A 21,046-nucleotide genomic window follows, 5' to 3' on the forward strand; every position below is an offset into this window, starting at 1 on the left:
TAAATTTAAAATTATTCTTTTCATTTTATTTATATATTTTTTCATTATACTTTACGTTCTGGGATACATGTGCAGAAAGTGCAGGTTTGTTACATAGGTATACATGTGCCATAGTGGTTTGCTGCACCCATCAAACCATCATCTTGCATTAGATATTTCTCCTAATGTTATCCCTCTCGTAGTGCACCTCCCCCACGGCTGACAGGCTGTGGTGTGTGATGTTCCCCTTCCTGTGTTCATGTCTTCTCATTGTTCAACTCCCACTTGTGAGTGAGAACATGTGGTGTTTACTTTTTGCTTCTTGTGTTACTTTGCTGAGAGTGATGGTTTCCAGCTTCATCCATGTCCCTGCAAAGGACATGAACTCAACCTTCTTTATAGCTGCATAGTATTCCATGGTATATGTGCCACATTTTCTTAATCCAGTCTATCATTGATGGACATTTGGGTTGGTTCCAAGTCTTTGCTATTGTGAATAGTGCTGCAATAAACATAATGTCTTCTGCTATTCTTTTGAATTTGTTTGCTCTCGCTTCTCTAGTTCTTTTAATTGTGTTGTTAGGGTGTCAGTTTTAGATCTTTCCTGCTTTCTCTTGTGAGCATTTAGTGCTATAAATTTCCCTCTAAACACTGCCTAAGCTGTGTCACAGAGATTCTGGTACATTGTGTCTTTGTTCTCATTGGTTTCAAAGATCTTATTTACTTCTGCTTTAATTTCATTATTTACCCAGTAGTCATTCAGGAGCAGGTTGTTCAGTTTCCATGTAGTTGTGCAGTTTTGAGCGAGTTTCTTAATCCTGAGTTCTAATTTGATTGCACTCAAATTAGAGACCACAGTCTGAGAGACTGTCATGATTTCCATTCTTTTGCATTTGCTAAGGAGTGTTTTACTTCCAATTATGTGATAAATTTTAGAATTACTGCGATGTGGTGCTGAGAAGAATGTATATTCTGTTGAATTGGTGTGGAGAGTTCTGTAGATGTCTATTAGGTCCGCTTGGTCCAGAGCTGAGTTCAAGTCCTGAATTCCTTGTTAATTTTTTCTCTCATTGATCTAATATTGACAGTGGGGTGTTAAAGTCTCCCACTATTATTGTGTGGGAGTCTAAGTGTCTTTGCAGGTCTCTAAGAACTTGCTTCATGAATCTGGGTACTTCTGTATTGGGTGCATATATATCATATATATTTAGGATAGTTAGTTGTTCTTGTTGCATTGATTCCTTTACCATTATGTAATGCCCTTCCTTGTCTGTTTTGATCTTTGTTACTTTAAAGTCTGTCTTATCAGAGACTAGGATTGCAACCCCTGCTTTTTTTTTTTTTTTTTTTTTTTTTTTTTTTTTTTTTTTTTTTTTTTGCTTTCCATTTGCTTGGTAAATATTCCTCCATCTCTTTATTTTGAGCCTATGTGTGTCTTTGCACGTGAGTTGGGTCTCCTGAATACAGCACATGGATGAGTCTTGACTCTATGCAACTTGAAAGTCTGTGTCTTTTAATCGGTGCATTTAGCCCATTTACATTTAAGGTTAATATTATGTGTGAATTTGATCCTGTCATTATGAGGCTAGCTGGTTATTTTGCCCATTAGTTGATGCAGTTTCTTCATAGTGTCAATGGTCTTTACAATTTGGTATGTTTTTGCAGTGACTGGTACCGGTTTTTCCTTTCCATGTTTAGTGCTTCCTTCAGGAACTTTTGTAAAGCAGGCCTGGTGGTGACAAATCTCTCAGCATTTGCTTGTCTATAAAGAATTTTATTTCTTCTTTGCTTATGAAGTTTAGTTTGGCTGGATATGAAATTCTGGGTTGAAAACTCTTTCTTTAAGAATGTTGAATATTGACCCTCTCTTCTGGCTTGTAGGGTTTCTGCAGAGGTTCACTGTTAGTCTGATGGACTTCCCTTTGTGGGTAACTTGACCTTTCTTTCTGGCTGCCCTTAACATTTTTTCCTTCATTTTAACCTTGGTGAATCTGCCAATTATGTGTCTTGGGGTTGCTCTTCTCGAGGAGTATCTTTGTGGTGTTCTCTGTATTTCCTGAATTTGAATGTTGGCCGGTCTTGACAGGTTGGGGAAGTTCTCCTGGATACCATCCTGAAGAGTGTTTTCCAACTTGGTTCCATTCTCCTCGTCACTTTCAGGTACACCAATCAAACATAGATTTGGTCTTTTCACATAGGCCCATATTTCTTAGGGGCTTTGTTCATTCCTTTTCTTTCTTTTTTCTCTAATCTTGTCTTTATGCTTAATTTCATTAAGTTGATCTTCAGTCTCTGAAAACCTTTCTTCTGCTTGATCATTTGGCTATTGATACTTGTGTATACTTCATGAAATTCTCATGCTCTGTTTTTCAGCTCCATCAGGTCATTTATGTTCTTCTCTAAACTGGTTATTCTAGTAAGCAATTCCTCTAATCTTTTTTCAAGTTTCTTAGCTTCCTTTCATTGGGTTAGAATATGCTCCTTTAGCTCAGAGGAGTTTGTTATTACCCACCTTCTGAAGCCTACTTCTGTCAATTCATCAAACTCATTCTCTATCCAGTTTTGTTCCCTTGCTGGCAAGGAGTTGATCCTTTGGAGGAGAAGAGGCCTTCTGGTTTTTGGAATTTTCAGGCTTTTTGCACTGGTTTTTCCTCATCTTAGTGGATTTATCTACCTTTTATCTTTAATGCTGGTGACCTTCGGATGAGGTTTCTGTGTGGATGTTCTTTTTGTTGATGCTGATGCTATTCCTTTCTTAGTTTTCCTTCTAACAGTCAGGCTCCTCTTCTGCAGGTCTGCCGGAGTTGGCTGGAGGTCCACTCCAGACCCTATTTGCCTGGTTATCACCAGCGGAAACTGTAGAACAGCAAAGTTTGCTCTCTGTTGCTTCCTCTGGAAGCTTCGTCCCAGAGGGGCACCTGCCAGATGCCAGCCAGAGCTCTCCTGTATGAGGTGTCTGCCATCCCCTGCTGGGAAGTGTCTCCCAGTCAGGAGGTATGGGGGTCAGGGACCCACTTGAGGAGGCAGTCTGTCCCTTAGCAGAGCTCAAGCGCTGTGCTGGGACATCCGCTGCTTTCTTCAGAGCCAGCAGGCAGGAACATTTAAGCCCGTTGAAGCTGTTCCCACAGACCCTGCTTCCCCAGGAACTCTGTCCCAGGGAGATGAAAGTTTTATCTATAACCCCTGACTAGGACGCTGCCTTTCATTCAGAGGCTCTGCCCAGAGAAGAGGAATCTAGAGAAGCTGTCTGGCTACAGTGGCTTTTTGGAGCTGAGGTGGGTTCCGCCCAGTTCAAACTTTCTGTGACAGGAAAACCACCTACTCAAGCCTCAGTAATGGTAAACGCCCCTCTTCCCACCAAGCTGGAGAGTCCCAGGTCGACTTCAGACGGCTGTGCTGGCAGAGAGAATTTCAAAACAGTGGATCTTAGCTTGCTGGGTTCCATGGGGGTGGGATCTGCTGAACTAGACCACTTGGCTCCCTGGATTTAGTCCCCTTTCCAGGGGAGTGAATGGTTCTGTCTCACCAGTGTTCCAAGTGCCACTGGGGTATGAAAAAAAAAAGAAACTCCTGCAGCTAGCTCAACGTCTGCCCAAACAGCCACCTAGTTTTGTGCTTAGAACCCAGGGTCCTGGTGGCATAGGTACTCTAGGGAATCTCCTGGTCTGTGGGTTGCAAAGAGCATGGGAAAAGCTTAGTGTCTGGGACTGGAGTGCACCATCCCTCATGGCACAGTCCCTCATGGCTTCTCTGGGCCAGGGGAGGAACTTCCCTGACACCTTGCACTTCCCAGGTGAGGCGATGCCCCACCTTGCTTCTGCTCGCCCTCCGTGGGCTGCACCCACTGTCTAAATAGTTTCAATGAGATGAGCCAAGTACTTCAGCTGGAAATGCAGAAATCACTTGCCTTCTGCATTGATCTCACTGGGAGCTGCAGACCAGAGCTGTTCCTATTCAGTCATCTTGCCGGCCACACTAAAATTAGTTTTAAACAATTTCTTAAAACTACGACTGTGGAAAACTCCAAAGGAAAAAAAACATGTTTTCTTAAATTAATTAATTAAAAGGAAAAAGATGATCTTAGAGTAACCTGTTGTTTAAAAGTAACTTAAGAGATATCTCAACCAATTACAGTATATCATCATTGAATCCTAATTCGAACTTACTATAAAAACAATGTATAAAATGATAAAATTAGGTAAATTTGTATGTTGAGTAAATATTTGGTATAAAATAAATTTGTAGTATAATATATTCACATAAGTGTATAAAGGATTTCTTTTATAACTATATTTGGAAATATTTAAATAGAAAATCATATGATATGGCAAATTTACTTCTAAATAATCTGGTGATGGAGAACAGATGGGGGTATAAATAAACAAGAATGACTATAAGTTCATAAATGCTGAAAGAAGTTGATGTGTACATGAGGCATCATTATGCTGTTTTTCTACTTTTGCATATGCTTGAAAGTTTCCATAATATATAAATGTCTTTATATGGAAATACAGAGGGGTAAAAAGAGTCAAGACAATCTTTTAGAAGAATAAAGTGTTAGGACTCATTCTATTGGATAGCAAAACTTGTAAAGATTACTAATTAAAACAATGTGGTATTGATATAAGGATAGATATATGTAACAAACAGTCCCTCCATATGCAGACAAGTGATATACGCAAAAATTAGCACTACAGAGCAATGGGAAAGAACTGTTTTTGCAATGAATGGTGTATAGTGCTGGCTAGTTGAATATCCATATGAGAAAAAAAATTACATTTCACAACCCCCTTGCAAAAGACACAAATATCAATTTCAGTGAATCACAGATGTAATGGTAGAAAAGTAAAACAGTAAAACCTCTGGGTAATAACAGAAGACTATCTTTATTGCTTAGGTAGGGGAATTTTTTTAAAACAGGTTCCAAAAAGCTAACATTAATGAAAATAATTGATAAATTAGATTAAGTTGAAATTAAGAACTTCAGTACATCAAAAGGTACCATTATGACTGTGAATAGGCAAGCCTCAGAGTAGAAAAAGATAGTTTGCAACACTAAAACCAAAATAGGGCTTATATCAAGGATGTATAAGAAGCAAATGTATAAAAATGAATAATGCAATTTAAAGAAAGGGCAAAACACTAAAACAACAGATCCAGAAAACAAGATACTCATCCAGTTAATACCAAAAGATATTTAACTTAGTTATGAGGAAAATGAAGTTTAAAATCACCAAGTTTAATATCCTTACACATTTCCTGGAATGGTGAAAATAAAAACGACTGGCAACACTAAGTGTAGACAAGCATGTGGAAACTTCCACATATTGCTAATGAAACAGGAAATTGGCACTTCCACTTTGGAAAAGTTTTAAAGTGTTTACTGAGGTTGAACATACACCCTATTTTATTTAGTCATATTCTCAAATGATGTATGACCACATGTTTACCAAAAAGTAGGTGCCAGAGTGTTCATTGGCATTGTATAAAATAACTAAAACCTGGTAGGAACTCAAATGTCCATCAGCATCAGAATGAAAAAATGATACAAAGGAAGACTAGATGGCAATAAATTTAAGATACTCTCACAAATAGGCCGGGCACAGTGGCTCATGCCTATTATCCCAGCACTTTGGGAGGCTGAGGCGGGCAAATCACTTGAGGTCAGGAGTTTGAGACCAGCCTGACCAACATGATGAGACCCCAACTCTATTAAAAATACAAAAATTGGCTGGGCATGGTGGTGTACACCTGTAATTCCAGCTACTCAGGAGGCTGAGGCAGGAGAATTGCTTAAACCCAGGAGGTGGAGGTTGCGGTGAGCCAAGATTGCACCATTGCACTCTAGTCTTGGTGACAAGAGTGAAACTCCATCTTAGAAAAAAAAAAAAAATCACAATTATAACGTGAGTAAAAATTGCCAAAAACAATATAATGTGTATTATATGTGATCCCAGTTTATATACACCTTGAATCCAGGCAAATATAATATAGGGTGCTACAAGTTAAGATATTAATGGCCTCTAGGGGAGATAGAGGGACTAGTGATTATGTAGCATGAAGGGCCTCTTAGGTACTGATAACTTTCTATTAGGTTGGTGCAAAATTGGATGGTGGTTATACAGATATGTCTACTTTGTGATAATGTATTGAGTGTATACTCATGATTGTTTGATTTTCTAGATGTATGTTACGCTCAAGTGATAAAATAAGTACATACTACATATATACACATGCACGCAAGCCAAAACTCCGGCTCTTTTCCCCTTCAATTTTGAGGAAGTAAAAGCTTTTTAGAAAGAAATGTGGGCTGGGTGCAATGGCTCACAACTGTAATCCCAGCACTTTGGGAGGCCAAGATGGGCGGATCACGAGGTCAGGAGATCGAGACCATCCTAGCTAACACGGTGAAACCCCATCTCTACTAAAAATACAAAAAAATTAGCTGGGCGTGGTGACGGGCACCTGTAGTCCCAGCTACTCAGGAGTCTGAGGCAGGAGAATGGCGTGAGTATGGGGAGACAGAGCTTGCAGTGAGCCGAGATCGCGCCACTGAACTCCAGCCTGGGTGACAGAGCGAGACTCTGTCTCAAAAAAAAGAAACGTGGTTACTAGCTTTTATTCTGGCAGAATCTCTTACCTAGAGCATTGTAATTCATATTAATAATGAAAATCACTAATATTTATTATTAGTAATTTTGACAATAGCAAATATTTAGTGAGTATTTAGTATGCTTTGGTACTACAGCAACTCTAGATTATCACATTTAATTTCTCCTATTTTAAGTATAAAATGAATATAATTATTTGCCTTATTTTTGGCTAGAGAAACTGGGTCTTAAGTCAGGAAAGTAACTAGTTCATGATCGTATATCTAGCAGATGGTGGAGCTAGGATTGACATGTAGACTGCCCTACTGTGTAGTCTTTGAGCTCACCCATTAGGCCATGCTGGCTTCTACTAAAACTTTCAAATGTAGGTGTCTGTGACGCATTGAAAGGGAAAAAAAAATTGAGAAGCAAATGCATAGAATTACCCCAAAGCTAAAATAAACTGAACATGAAGAAGCACTTTCTAAGCAAAGGGGTGTTAGTCATAGCATTTTCTTTTTCACAGAAGTGAGGAAACTGCATCCAGTCAGCACAGGTCATTAAACTCAAGCAAAAGTTCACTGAAGCAAAGGCATCTATTGTTTATCTCACAAAATAACTGGAGGGTTTTCCAGAGAGAGTGGAGCACAAGGTAAATTACCTAGTGGAAATGTCAACAGGACAGGACTGCACACTAGGGTCTTTTTCATGTGCAATTGACAACAGCTAAAAATAAATTGAACTTGGCAATGGCTCCCCATGTTCCTGCAGCCCCAGGGGGCCACTTTCATTTTAATAAATGATTGAACAAAGTGTTTAACTTCCTTCTGTTTTCAGACCAGTATTCAGGGGCATAGGAAATGCATTATTGAATATTTTCCTGTGCTCTGGCTTCAGGTAAAGGGCTGTTCTTAACAACCAGAGCTAAAGAACTGTGTGTGCTTACCCGTGAAGAGTACTGAAAATTCAAATTGTGTTAATAGAAGTGAAGTTATATCCTGTGCCATCCGTATCGCTTCCTACTTCCCCATGACAGACGTAAGAGTAAGACTTCTGGCTAAGGGAAAGGTGTGCAGACTGTGCTCATAAAATAAAATTAAATTAAACACTCTCTATGAGAAATGATTTTGTGATGGTGCCAAGTGGCCGTGAATTGGGAGAGGAATGGGAACGGGAATAAGTGAAGGATGAAAAATAATATTGTCCCAGTGAGAGACTGAATCCAAAATAATAAACACCAAGTGTTTCTAGAGTGTATTAAAAAAGGAAAGCATTAAAAAATATTTTTAAATATTTTTGCTTTTAAATTCCTTAAAGATAAGATCTATGCCAATTTTTGTGTTTTCATTCTCATGGTGCTTTGAACACTCTTTTTGTATTTTATGACATCAAATTGAATCAATGACTTATTATTTGTTAGGTATTATCTGCTATGTGTTACTTAGAGAAGTATAATATTTTCCACATAAAGAGATGAATCTCTCAGCAAAAAGGTTGTGTTTGCAAGTAATATACAAGAAGTGGGATAGCAACCCAGGACACACGTACAGACCAGGGTGATCTCTGATATGTCTGTAGAACAAAGAAAAAGGTTAGAATTTATTCAGGAAAGACCAGTTAGGCACGTTGTTTTCAGAGAAAGCTTACTGGCACTGGCAGCATCTTAGAAGAGCTGGTGAGTTCTGATTGGTGAGTGTCAGTAGTTGCTAGATAAGACATGGAATCTTAAAGTCATGGTTAAGTCTTTCTAGCTTTGAGTTGGGTTTGCAAGCGTTTTTGAAACAGGCAAGTGTTCTTGTATAACTGGCTAGCTGTCCTTGTGCCACTACTTGTCCTTGTGTGACTCATGTAGTAAGTTGTGGTTTGCAAAAATTTCTGTGATAGTTGCTGTTATCAGGCAAATCCTGAGTGAGAGCACTTCCTTTCATGGCCTTCCCTGGCTCCACTTGTCAGGAATTAACCCAAGTGACTCTATTTTGAATCCTACGATTTTCACAATATTTGTGAAAATATTGTGAAATATTGTGAAAATATTGTGAAAATAAGCAAATAAAAAGCTTCTATTTTTCATCTTGCAAGTAAGAACTGTGCTGTAGGCTTTAGGTGTCCCCCCTCGATTAATTCCCACAATAAATTGGGTATTATTATTGTTCACATTTTATGAATAAGGAAAGTCATAAAAACATTAAATACATTTTTGAGGTTATAGAACTAGGCAGAGCTGGGATTTGAACTAATCTCTTTTACTCTGTAGTCTCAGAGGGTCATCAAATATGTATTGAATAGTTTTTAGTTTCTTGTTCATATTGGGAAAATATGGGGAGGCTAATTAGTAGAAAATGTTTTTGATATCTTTAGAAAGTATGTCTAGCCAACTGGCCTTATAGAAACAGAACTAATACCAGTGAAATGCTTAGTGAAATTGAGTCTGTTCTTTTTCTACACTGTGGATAGTATAATTTGCCAACAAAATTTAATCTAACATAGCAGGTATAAGCTCTATGCACTAGAAGAGTCACATACACCAATTAATTTATTATTGTTTTTATTTCCTATAGAATCACCTAGATAGCTGCAATGAAAGAAGTTCAGATACAAACAGTATCTCCATTATTATTTTTGGATAATTATTAAACCTGTAATCTGTGTAGGAATTTGGAATACATAGATTGCAATGAAAAATATTGGGAAATTCAGTTTTGGTTGTAGAATGCATAATCTTATATCACTTCATGTATAAATTAGGAGGCATTTAAGTAAGAAAGTTCTAATGGTTAACTAAAGAAAGGGGACTAACAAAGCCAGTAAAGATGGAAAACCATATTTAGAACTTTTTAACACAAAAACCTGTATAATAGAGATTTGGCTTCTCAGATACGTGAGTATATAAGTACTATCAAAGTAGATAATGACTCTCTATTTTAATTCTTGGAAGGTAACCATGGCTAAGGATATTAAGGCTCAGAAGAAAAGTCACAAAAGAGAGAGGAAGAATATAGAAGCAGGAACTGGAAATATACTCTATACCAGAAATTAGGAGACAAGGCTTAAAAAATCAATTTGGAAAGAGCAATAGCCAAAATTAGGAAGCATGGGTTCCAGTTCCAGTAGTTTCTTGTGTCTTTGGGTCCATTGCTTTGGTTCTCTGGGTTCCATTTTTCTATGAGTAAAATGGGAGTGTTCAGTTATATAATTTCTATAACTCTTTCTAACTTCCCCATACATCATATTCTATAATCCTTAGGAACGGTTAAATAACATTCAATGCCCTAAAGGAGGAAAGGAGATTGTAATATCCTCAACTGAATGAAGAAGAAAGGATTTCTGATCTTCTTATAATTTTCTGGTTGCCAATGTGAAAAATGAACAAATAGTAAATTGTTATAACTAATTATAAGCATTTGGGATAATCTCCTCTAAAATATATGAGAGATACAATCCATGGAGAGGTTAAGGTAAGATTACTGTGTCAAAGTCAGGAAGTTAGCCCAGGAGACAGGGGGTACATACGATCACAGTTTAAAGGAGCTATGAATAAGGGAAACTAAGAAGGTAAAAATCTGGCATGGAAGGAAGCCAAGTAGGAGATCAAGATAAGCCCCTGTGGGAGACCTCAACAAGAATGAGTATGCAGACTTGCACATGCAGAATGGCAAGACAGGCTGCTATGGCCTACAGCAGACGACTGTAAACAACAGATCACTAAGGCGTGTTCTACCCAACTTATTAAAGAGCTTTGCATGTACACAGGGCCGGCCACACCAACAGGACTTCAGGAATACTGGATACTTATCTCATCTCCTTAAGATTCAGTAGAAGAAAGAGTCTTTCCTCTGAGCAGAGTCTAGCTTAAGTTCTTGTTCTGGAGAATTTCACAATAGTTTCCAACATATTCTGTAAATTCTGTTTAAGAAAGCAAGAGAAAGACCAATAGAGTTTAGAAAATATGTTTTAGAAAATGCTAATTATTTCAAGTTTTATTACAAGATGGTAACCTTCAGCCAGCTGATGAGTCAAATTATGTGGAACACATTATGATGGAGAAATAAGATTCTACATGATTTTTATATCTTCTATGCCATCAAGTAATGATTTTCATAAAATATTACAAGGCACTGACAAATCTCCCTGGATTTCTTCACTCACAAATGAATGTGTGGTTGTTGCAAACTGACCCTGTGCCTCTTTGTATGGTTTCTACTTGGTATGCAGCAATTTCCCTGCTTCCTGTGATAGTTATTCACAGGCTGCTGCATACTGATTTTCATACGCTTTCTTTCTGCCTTGGACCAATGAAGCAATAAATAAGGGCAAAAAAAGGTAAGTCTCTCTAAACAGCAGAAGAGCAGTGGTTCAGGAAATAGAAAGCAACTCCCAGAAGGAGCAAATGCATTCATAGCAAATTCCACCAGCAAATGAGTAGTGTCATCCAGCTAATTATATGTAATTGTCCCCTATATTGAAACAATAAATAATGTGGGAGGCCAGTGCTGCTTGTTGGGAATTACAACTCTGTATAAATAGAAGGAAAGCAAATGAGGAAAATCTGAGCATAGGTGGTACATCCTGGAATTGTTGTCATAGGTGTTTTATAGTACTGCCTACTGGTATAATATCTTCAACATAAAGAATTCAGTGCCTGCATTTAGGCATACCAGAAGTGAGAATGGTAGTTGTAGATCTTCCAAATCCTAGGGTGACTCTGAGAATGCTACCCAGTACGAGTAAGCAGCCAAAACCACTGATTGTATTAGTCTTCATAACATGGTCAGCTGGTCAAAGGTAACAAGATATCAGAATTTCTTAGGCACTTGAAAAGGTGAGCGTATTGTCTTAAAACATGATGCAAAGTATCAGAGACTCCTGTCACTACCATCTGTGTGACCAAGACATTCATTTGTAGCCATTCACCTGTGATACCATCACTCACATGCTGAAGAAATATTTGTGATTTAGGAACAAAAGTCTAAATGATAGCACTAAAGCCACCAGCTCAATATTATGGCAGCCAATGTTGATTATAAAGCCTCACTTCCCTTTCCTATAACTTATCCAGAGCTGCACAAGTCCAAGACTTTATGCATAGAAAGGAGAGCTCTTAGCCTGCCCCACAATTTCAGTGTATCTATGGCTATGTCTTTCTCTAGTCATCTTATATACAGTCTGTTTTCCCTTTGTTTAAGACAAAAACCTAAGTCCTTTCCACTCTAGACTGAGATTATAACCACATAGTTACACAAATACAGCCCATCAACTGACTTTATTCAAAGCTAATAGCAGAGAGGATTCCAAATTCAAGTTTATGCAGTCCTACAAGGCTAACCCCTCTAATTGTCACTACCAGGATTTATTTTCATGACTGTCTTAGATAATCCTTAATAGTACTAATCTAGACGTATTTGTTACTCCATGTATATATCCAGTCATACAATTGTTTATTTTTCTTTTCATTTTAAGATTGTGCATTGAGCCACTAATATGCACAAGGCCTTAGATAGACCCTGGAGATACAAAAATAAATAAAACACAACATCTTTCCTCAAGGAGCCCTTAGACCAGAGAAAATAAACTATCTTTTTCCCCCCTCAACAATTTAACCAAGCTTATAACAACTCAGAAATTGGAAATAGGACAAAGGAAGTGATATGGTTTGGCTCTGTGTCCCCACCCAAATCTCATCTCACATTGTAGTCCCCCCATGTCAAGGGAGGGACCTGGTGGGGAGTGATTGGATCATGGGAGCAGATTCCCCCATGCTGTTATTGTGATCGTGAGGGAGCTCTCACAAGATCTAATGGTTTAAAAGTGGCAGTTTTTCCTAATCTCTTTTCTCTTGCTGCCTTGTGAAGAAGGTGCTTGCTTCTGCTTCACCTTCTACCATGATTGTAAATTTCCTGAGGCCTCCACAGTCATGCAGAATTGTGAGTCAATTAAACCGCTTAATTTCATAAATTACCCAATCTCAAGGAGTTCTTTTTAGCAGTGGGAAAATGGACTAATACAGAAAATTGGTACTGGCAGAATGGGGTAGTTTCATGAAGATGATCTGAAAATGTGGAAGCAACTTTGGAACTGGGTAACAGGCAGATATTGGAAGAGTTTGGAGGACTCAGAAGAAGGCAGGAAAATTAGGGCAAGTTTTGAACTTCCTAGAGACTTCTTGAATGGTTTTGACCAAAATGCTGATAGTGATATGGACAATAAAGTCCAGGCTGAGATGGTCTCAGATGGAGATGAGAAACTTATTGAGAACTGAAGCAAAAGTCACTCTAACTATGCTTTAGCAAAGAGACTGGCTGCATTTTGTCCCTGTGCCAGAGATCTGTTAACCTTGAACTTGAGAGAGATGACTTAAGGTATCTGGTGGAAGAAATTTCTGAGCAGCAAAGTGTTCAAAAGGTGATATGACTGACTCTGAAAGCATTCAATCTTATGCATTCACAAAGAGATCACCTGAAAATGAAACTTTTATTTGAAAGGGAAGCACAACATAAAAGTTTGGAAAATTTGCAGCCTGACCATGAGGTAGGAAAGAAAAACCTATTTTTTTCTGCTGCAGAAATTTGCATAAGTAAGAAGGAGCCAAATGTTAATCACCAAGACAATGGGGAAAATGTCTCCAGGGCATTTCTGGGATCTTCATGGCAGCCCCTCCCATCACAAGCCTGCAGGCCTAGGAGGTAAAAATGGTTCCATGAGCCAGGGCCCAGGGCCGTGCTGCTCTGTGTAACCTCAGAATTTAGTGCCCTACATCCCAGCCACTCTAGCTCCAGCTTTGGTTAAAAGGGGCCATGGTATAGCTCAGGCCATTGCTTCAGAGGATGCAAGCCCCAAACATTGGTGGCTTTCACATATTGTTGGGCCTGCAGGTGTGCAGAAGACAAGAGTTGAGCTTCAGGCACCTCCACCTAAGTTTCACAGGATGTATGGAAACTCCTTGATGTCCAGGCAGATGTCTGCTGCATGGGTGGAGCTCTCATTGAGAACCTCTGCTAGGGCCATGCAAAGGGGAAATGTGGGGTTGGAGACCCCACACACAGTCCCTACTGGGACACTGCCTAGTGAAGCTGTGAGAAGAGAGGCACTGTCTTCCAAAGCCCGGAAAGGTAGATCCACTGACAGCTTGCACCATGTGCCTGGAAAAGCCACAAACACTCAATGCCAGCTGGTGAAATGAACCATGGGGGCTGTACCCTGCAGAGGCCACAGAGGCAGAGCTGACCATGTTCATGAGAGTCCACCCCTTATATCGGCATGCTCTGTATGTGAGACATGGAGTCAAAGGAGCTTTAAGATTTAGTGATTACCCTGTTGGATTTTGGACTTGCATGGTGCCTGTGGTCCCTTGTTTTGGTCAATTTCTTCCATTTGGAGTGGGACCATTTACCCAATTCCTGTACCCACATTGCATCTGGAAAGTAACTAACTTGTTTCTATTTTACAGGCTCATCAGTGAAAGGGACTTGCCTTTTCTCTGATGTAACTTTGGATTTGAACTTTTGAGTTAATGCTGGAATGAAGGAATGAGTTAAGACTTTGAGAACTGTTGGGAAGGCATGATTTTTTTTTTTTTGAGACGGAGTCTCACTCTGTCACCAGGCTGGAGTGCAGTGGCATGATCTCGGCTCACTACAACCTCCACCTCCTGGGTTCAAGCAATTCTCCTGCCTCAGTCTCTTGAGTAGCTAGGACTACAGGCACACCACCATAATTTTTTGTATTTTTAGTAGAGACAGGTTTCACCATGTTGGCCAGCATGGTCTCAATCTCTTGACCTCATGATCTGCCCACCTCCGCCTCCCAAAGTGCTGGGATTACAAGTGTGAGCCACCACACCTGGCTGGCATGATTGGTTTTGAAATGTGAAAAGGGCATGAGATTTGGGAGGGGTAAGGGATGGAATGATATGGTTTGATTCTGTGTTTCCACCCAAATCTCATCTCAAATTGTAATCCCCACGTGTCAAGGGAAGGACCTGGTGGGAGGTGATTGGACCATGGGGGTGCATTTTCCCATGCAGTTCTCATGACAGCAAGGGAGTTCTCAGGAGATCTAATGGTTTAAAAGTGGCAATTTTCCCTGCTCTCTTTCTCTCTACTGCCACTTGTGAAGGAGGTACCTGCTTCTCCTTCACTTTCCACCATGATTGTAAGTTTCCTGAGGCCTCGCCAGTCATGCAGTACTGTAATTCAATTAAACCTCTTTCCTTCATAAATCACCCAGTCTCAGGTAGTTCTTTACAGCAGTGTGAAAATGAACTAATGCAGGAAGCAACTAAAAGACATATAAATCAACTTCAGTGTATTTAATCAGCATATAATTTATTAGTAAAATAAAATAGCAAAAGAAAGTATAACAGTGTATGATAAAATTCTCACTTAATAATCAATAACAAAATTCATAGTATATTTAATGTATATGTTCTGTTATCAGAAAGCCTTTTGTCTGATTTCCAATTCCATGTCAAATAACTACAGGCAGTTGGAGAGGGATGAGATTGCAAGAGTAGGTGCCATGGAGATCATATGCTGTAAGATGGAAACCTGCAATACTTGTTATTCTAAGTCTTCTCTTTGTTACATTTGCTAGCCAACCCTACTATTAACATATTAACATGATGTTGGCAAATACCCCGAAGATATTAGTTCAAAATCTGGACATTTTTCTTTGATTAAAATTTTCTTGTTATCAAATCGACACCAGATAGTATGCATTCTTTCTTTCTTGATATGCTCTTTTCTTGGAATAGTCATGATAATGTCTCATTCCTTTACACAATTCTGATGTGGAAAGCAATGCTGTCAAAGGAGGCTTTGCTTATTTGTTTGTTCAACAGATTAGAAAATCAGTTGAGAAGAATGTGAAGTCTGTCAATATAATCATTTTTTAATTCAGTAGAACTTTTGAAACATGTAATAAGTTACTGTACATTCGACAAATGTTAGATGAAGGCCTACCATGTAAAACAATTTGGGCAAGGCATGGAGGAGGACAGAGAATAAGAAGACAAATATAAAGTTCAACTATCAGTGACAACACCAAGCCTGTTAATTACATGAATAGATAGTTATAAGTCTGCTGTGATACATTTCTGGAGGGTTCCTCTTCAATAATTATAACCTCCAATATACAAAAACGCTAACATATGTTAGTCTTTTATTAAAGATTTAAGTCTTTTTGGAAATATTTAGTCATTTGATATGATGTAAATGAGGATCTCCATTGTAAATGTAATTTTGAAGTCAGTGGTCTTTGCTCCAATACCATTTTTACGTAACCAAAACCCTCAACTTGAGAGCTCACAACATAGAAACAAACGGCTTACTGAAGAATTTAAGGGAGTGATAGGAAGAGCAAAATAAATATAACAACAGCAACAATAAAAGAAAACATAACCTGTAGCTATATATGAAAAGATTAGTTACAATGTAAGGTACACAAAATGCCATGGGGAGCAGAAGTTTCTTTAGGAAGTATTTCTATAGAAGACAGATTTGGAGTTTATTTTCAAATCTGGGGAAACACAAAATGGTAGAAGGCAATGCATGGGTTATACCCTGTGGTGTTTTCCTTTGACACATAAGCACCTTTAAAAATAGCCTGATGGACCACAAGCCCCAGGAACTAGCTGTTCATAGCTAATTATCCAAAGACTTGAAGAAGTCAAGCTGTGCAAAGTCAATTCAACGTTGCCTGGTGCAGCCTGAAGTTACTTTAGTTAAACCTTAGTCATAGTGTTTATAATGAAAGGGGCAACACAGAATAAAAACTGCAAGCCCAATTCAATACAAGTGAATAAAATTGCAAGCAATAAAGGCACACAACATCCAATAATTAAGACTAACAGCACTATTATTTTTCTAGAAACCCAAACCATAAAAGAGATTAATTGCTTTGTATTTAACTCAGAAAAAAATTCATTTGATTGGGACTCAGGTTCACAACTTACTCAAACAGATGTTACCTTTTGCTAATACAGAAAGGATGCTATTTAAAAAATTGAGCAGAAAACAAGTTAAATGTTCATTAAAAATATTTTTGGCCAGGCGCAGTGGCTCATGCCTGTAATCCCAGCACTTTGGGAGACTGAGGTGGGCAGATTGCCTGAGCTCAGGAGTTCACGACCAGCCTGGGCAACAGAACAGCATGAAACTCCATCTCTACTAAAATACAAAAAAATTAACCTGGCGTGGTGGCGGGTGCCTGTAGTCCCAGCTACTCGGGAGACTGAGACAGGACAATTGCCTGAACCCGGGAGGCAGAGGTTGCAGTGAACAGAGGTGACTCCACTGCACTCCAGCCTGGGCAACAGAGTGAGACTCCATCTCAAAAAAATAATAATAATGATTTTGTTTTCATAGAGTCAATATATTGAATAATATTTACACTATATCATTAAGTGAAAAAGCAAGGATATAAAGGAGTCAGAAACATTGACTTGTCCTCACCAAGGTTAATCTGGCTACTGACTCAAGTGAATGCCTGTCTTGACCACAACAGAGATCAACACTGAGGTCTCCCAGATGTCACTGTTCCCCACACTAGCCACCTAGAAGCATATTGCTTGCCGGATTCTTTCATCATGGAGGTAGCAACAACTTATCTTTCTTACTAGAATAGACATGTATTCTAGATATGCATTCATGTTCCTTGCCCACAGTGCTTTGCCAGCTCGTAGATTTACAGAACATTTTGCTCACTACCATGACGTCTTTTACAACATTGCTTCTGACCTGGAAACTCAGATCCACACAGAAGCAGGACAATGGGCTCATGCCCAAGGAATTCACTGTTATTACTGTGTGTCTCATTATCGAGAAGTAGCTGACCTGACACAAGAGTGAAATGGTCTACTGAAGACTCAGATTCAGATATAACATTAGTAGAAATTAAAGACTCTGAAATGTTAGTGTCATAGAGGATGAGTCGCATGCTTTAGACAAGTAATTAACATATGATACTATTTTCCTTACAACCGTAATAAAGGAACCAAGGGTAGAAGTAGGAGTGGCTTCTCTCTCTTACACCTAAAAATCCACTTGTGAATTTTATTATCTTTTATTGAAAGTTTAAACTCAATTGGCTAGACTCCCTTAATTCTTAAGGGTGGAATCCTGCCAGCAAATGATAGAACAATAGTTCCTTTGAGTTAAAAAATGAGATTAACACCTGATAATTCTGGGTTTCTTGTATCACTGCTCTAGTAGGTGTTGTGACATTGGCTGGAGGATAGATCCAGCTTATCAAGAGGAAATTGAGTTGGTACTACAGTATGTGAGCAGTGAAATCTGGATCTAGAACCCAGGGGATTCTCTCAAATATCTCTCAGTATTTCCATATTCCAATACCAAAAGTTAAGGGAAAACTGCAGTGATTCGATAAAAACAAATCCACAGAACGATTAGACACTTTAGAAATGGTTTGGGTCATTCCACTAAGTGAGGGAAGCAAGACAACTAGAGGTACAAGAAAAAGTGCAATTAATAGTTTTTTAAAAAGTTAAGTAAAAACAAAATGAAACTACAGCATTATTCTTAGCTACAGAAACAATGCATATATGAAGATTTTGGTAACAACACACATATACTTATCACAGTTGCAGAAATTGTGAAGAATGACTTGTTGATTGATATATAATATACCAATTTTCCCTTTTCAGCGTTTTGCTTTATTTTATATAAGAATAGTTCATTGGTGATAGTTATCTTTATAATTTAGTTTTGGGTTAAAGGATATTCAAGTAATTTGGGGACTGAGCTAAAAAAGAAACTGACTGCATGGTATCTTTGTTCTTATCTCATTTACAAAGAAAATGAGAACCTCTCCATTTGCCCAAATAAAGACATCTTACTAGGTAGAGAAAGTCATCGTTATTTTGTTTCCTACAGAGTAAAATATGTGTAGGTTGATATGTAAGTTTGCTCAGCAGCCAAAGGGGTGGACTATGCTGGTTTACTTATTTATTACCTTCTTTCAAATTCAAATTCACCTTTATTGACTCTATAAAAACAAGACTAGAGTCTTGCCAGCTATGCATACCAGATACCCTGGCCAACTGGCTTTTAGGTTAGAAGAGCATTCAAAGATTGAAGTGATGGTGGTGGGGAGATATTTATTTATTTGATTGATTGATTGATTGATTGATTTTGCTTATTGTTCCTGTCAGTCAGGCTCCACCCATTGGCTATTGGCTCCAACCACCAGCTTATTTTGGTGCTACCCTGACCAGCTTCAATTTTCCTCCCAGTTTTACTCGAGAAGGCTAGATGGCAGCCCCATCTCAGGCCTTGATCACAAGTTTTGTAGGACCCTCTCTTGAGCTTCTGAAATACCATTTGGAGATAGGTAGTGCTCCCTACTCAGAGATCTAAGCACATTCCAAAAACCGTATTCTGAACACATAGGTCCTAGCAAACCTCAGCTAAGTGGAGCATATGCCTAGTTGAGACAATGAGCTGTTAAAGGAAATTACCAAAATCACTCTTGAGACTTGCTGCTGAATTAGCAGTGCAGAATTATCCAGATTTACCATTCCTTACTGGAATCATTTCAAGAAAGCCTCACGTTAAGATGGCAGAGCTACAAGATTGAAGAAGCATAAATTGGTAATCCATATTGAGGTCAGTTGCTCTAGAGGCTTACTTACGCACATAGATAAATTAGTGTAAATTAGATATAAAAATGTTTGTGTTAAGCCATGAGGATTTTGAAGCTGTTCATTACTACTTATGACCTAGTGTCTCCTGATGAATATAGAAATCAGTACCAGGAGAAATAGTGTGCTGCCATGACAAATACTAAAATACATACCAGTGGCTCAGTGAACAGGAATGAGACCCAAATGAAAGATAATGATCTATGTAATGCAAAGACAGAACATAATGTTGCCTGCAATAACTTGGGAAACAAATATTTGAGGAATTTGCAGTGTTAGGGAAAATGATTAGGAAATAAATCTTTACTTGTGGGTGTTCATTGCTATTGTGGTTTATCATATGAAATGGGAAATATTAGAATAATAGATGTTCTACTCTCTTGTTTCAGACAAAAGAAGACTTGGACGAAACAGTCTGACATATATGTTTCAAGTGTTCAGCATATATAAAGTTCTAAGAGATAAAAATTGAGGCTACAAAAATAAATAAGACATACCTTTGTTACCAGAAAGGGGTCTCAATCCAGACCCCAAGAGAGGGTTCTTAGATCCCGTGCAAGAAAGAATTTGAGGCAAATCCACAGAGTAAAGTGAAAGCAAGTTTACTAAAAAAGTAAAATAATTAAAAAATGACTACTGCATGGAAAAGCAGCCCCAAAGGCCCTGGCTTAGCTATTTTTATGGGTATTTCTTGATTATATAATAAATAAAGATTGGATTATTCATGAGTTTTTCAGGGAGAATGGCAGATGATTATCAGAATTGAGGTTCTCCCTTTTTAGATATAGGGTAACTCCTGGACATTGCCATGGCATTTACAAACTGTTATGGAGCTGGTGGGAGTGTCTTTTAGCATGTTAATGCTTTATAGTTAGCATATCATGAGCAGTGAGAACAATCAGGGGTCACTTTCATCACCATCTTAGATTTGGCAGGTTTGGGCTGGCTTCTTTACCACATCCTGTTTTATCAGTAGGTTCTTTGCGACCTGTATCTTGTGTTGACCTCCTATCTCATCCTGTGACTAAGGATGCCTACCCTTCTAGGAATGCAGCCCAACAGGTCTCAGCCTCATTTTACCCATCCCCTATTCAAGATAGAGTCACTCTGGTTTGAATGCCTCTGAAACCTTCTGCTATACCCAAGGTTTCAATCAGGCCTATCTGTCCAATCCCTTGCCTCTGAATTCAGTCAGCTTTCCTGACCTTCGTACCACAGCGAGAACCAGTCAGGAGCAAATGGGTTTTCTCTCATAACATTTACCAGATCCCACAAAGCTTGCTCTATGCTGCCGACTCTTGTACATCTAGTAGTGGTTACTCCCCACTTCCTGAATATACACTCTGGCTCAGTATAACTGTCCTTGAGTACCTCATTTGGTGAATCACTTATCAACATTGTTTCTCCACTCAGATCCCAACGAGATAGCCTTTATTACTTTGGTTATCTTTCAGAAAATCCAAAGCTCTGAGTGATTAATACCTTTTACCAGCTCTCTCTGCCTTTTCCTAAAAAAGAAAATTTTAAAAAGTGAGTTAGGTCATCCTTCTCACACAAATATAAAATAAATATGTAACATTAACATGTAAACATGTAAATATTCATATAACTCACCAATTAATGAGGGCATTGGTAAGATGTTTTAAATTGCTCAAATGAGGATTTGATTGACAGAAATTTTTATTGTCTACTTGTAAAAAGTATTTTGCATTTCTATGAACAGGAATCATTTGCAAAGACATAGCAGGAAATATTTGCATTACCATCGCTTTCTACTAGTTAACTTTCATCTCTACAGAGTTACAAATTAACCAAGTGAAAT

This window comes from Theropithecus gelada, chromosome 7b, assembly GCF_003255815.1.
Source record: "Theropithecus gelada isolate Dixy chromosome 7b, Tgel_1.0, whole genome shotgun sequence".
In the NCBI taxonomy this organism is placed as follows: domain Eukaryota; kingdom Metazoa; phylum Chordata; class Mammalia; order Primates; family Cercopithecidae; genus Theropithecus; species Theropithecus gelada.